General features: G+C 38.3%; 1 protein-coding gene across 5 annotated transcripts in view; it reads right to left on the bottom strand.

The window, feature by feature from the left end:
- The window catches only part of TSHZ2 (teashirt zinc finger homeobox 2), a 241,459-nt gene that overhangs the window by 83,898 nt on the left and 155,228 nt on the right, over positions 1-2,333 (bottom strand). The gene's annotated exons all lie outside the window — the stretch shown is intronic.

Below are 2,333 nucleotides of genomic sequence, written 5' to 3'. Positions count from 1 at the left end.
CTGTAAAAAAAAAAAAAAAAGAAAAGTTGCTGGATAAATTCTGCCAGTAATGGATGTGTAACAGAAAATATACTTAAAATTCAAGCTCTTTGTATTAGAAGACAAGCTCTTTGGTTTAGAAGTAGAAAACACGAGTACTCGCTGAGGCTAGGGTTAACAGGAATACAATTACTGCTATTAGAGTTTTATGATTATGAAACTTGTACTCATGTATCCACAACTTAGAAATAATAGGAAATGCAATAGATGACTTAAAAAAAAATCAAGACAATTTTTAAAAAAATCAATAATTATTCCCTTTTATTTTCCCTTTAAATCATCCAGATAATAGAAAACAGAGACCTGAATAGGATGCCTAATGTTAATGGCATTATTAGATCGAGAAAAAAGAAAGTGTGATCAAAAGTTTGACCCATTTACCAAAAAGTTCATAGTTTGTAGAAGCACACTATTCTACTAGTTAGAATTTTTTAAAATTCAAAATAAATCTCAAACCATGTTTGGAGGTTAGATGTAATCCTAAGCAGGCACTAAGAATAATTTATAAATATTTCTATTATATGAGAAAAAGTTGCTATTTTAGAGACACATTAATAATATGATGCCTTTCATGAAAGTTTTAGAAGTTTTATTTTCCAGACCATCAACTAAAAATAAAACACTTTCAGTGACTGAATTTCCTTTAAGGCAACTCTTGCGCCTGATTTGATAACATTACTGGTAAAGTCCTAGTAAAACTCCTGGAAGAATTCCCCATGTTTTGAACAGGACTGGACATTAGCCATATTGCTTTTCATGACTATTACTGTTTTATTGTAAAAACACAGGTAGATCATCACAATTTTGCCCCTGTTGCATAAATATGCAAGGGTTTAAAAGCATGGCTGTTCTCCAAGGGGTGCGAAGAACCTTGCTTCATTTACTGTTTAAAAAGAGTTTGAAAACCTTAAAGTCACCTAAGTGCAAAAGATGCTTTTCCTGCTCCAGTGGAGTTCCACCTGAACTTTTTCCAAAAGCCTGGGTAAACAACGCAATTCTAAATAGAAGCAATCAACAAAAATACTATTATTTATTTTTGTTCTAATAAATCCCAGGGCAACGGAGCCTTCCCTGGGCAGCAACCAAGCCAAGCTTTCGCTTCCCGGGCACTGCTCTGGCAGAGCATTGTAGGGGGGTAACCAGGCTCTAATCACGGCTTTCTGCTTTCAGTCACTTTTTGTTCTTGCCAATGAGGGTTCTTTTTTATTTCCCTGGGAGTTCACCAGCAGCACGTACCATCCATGGAGCCCTGCTATGCAGCAGCCTGCAGGAGGGATAACGGAGCTGGGCTAAGGTGTGGGAAGTTCTTTCGGAAACTCAGTTCCCGCCCAGTGCAGCCACGCTCTTCTTCGGCTTTTTGTTTAATCTCTAGGTACAGTCTTTGCCGGCTTGTACGTAAAACTTCAATGAAGCCAGCTCAAGGACTGCTTGCCATGTCTGAGTGTGGCACCACACAATGGGCTGGGAATGCCTGAGATCGTTTCCTTTCCTGCCTTTCATATCACTGAACTGAAACCATCACTCGTGTCAAAAGCAAGGACTGCAGATGAAAGGCCAGTGCATTAAGACAGCACATAATTGTCAGTCTCTGAGTTTCTGACATTAATCGTTTTACTCAGAGAAGGCAGTGGAATGTTTTTTGTGTGTGTCCCCCCTCCCCACCTCGACTGACAACACACAGGAGATAGTCTGGATAAAAATTAAAAAAAAATGACTCAAAATTTTTGCTAATTAAAAGTAATGTGTTTTCCCATTTTTTGGCAATTTGATAACACAAAACACTTACTTGGGGGCCACAGGGGGAAACAAACTGAGACGGATAAAAAATGTTTTGTGTTCATCCAAGCAAGACTATGTTAATGCACATTATCCCATTAATGCACATCAACATCGGGAATAAGCGCGCCAATGCAAGCAAGAAGCATACACTTATCATCATTTGATAACATGTTTAATGACAGATTGACGGTTGATTTGCAAATGTGAACTGGCATCAATGTTGCTAACTTCAGCTTCTGCCGCCTCCTCTGCTATGCCAGCATATTTATGTGCATAATTTGATTTCGCAGCCACACTGTTAGTACATTTTTAATATTAACTATGCAAGAACAGACAGCCGAACTTAAGTTGCACTGATGGTTTGAGTTCATTAGATTGAAAAAGATGGGCAATGATGACAAAGATGGAGATGGCAGTGCAACATCAAAGAGGCAACACTTAACAAACACACTCCATTTTGAACAAACCGAACTAACACATTTCATGTTGTCGGCTGCAGCAGAGCCCTTATGTAC

The sequence above is a fragment of the Falco punctatus genome, assembly GCF_963210335.1.
Source record: "Falco punctatus genome assembly, chromosome: 10".
NCBI classification, from domain to species: Eukaryota; Metazoa; Chordata; class Aves; order Falconiformes; family Falconidae; genus Falco; species Falco punctatus.
This window is presented reverse-complemented; position numbering and strand designations above follow the sequence as displayed.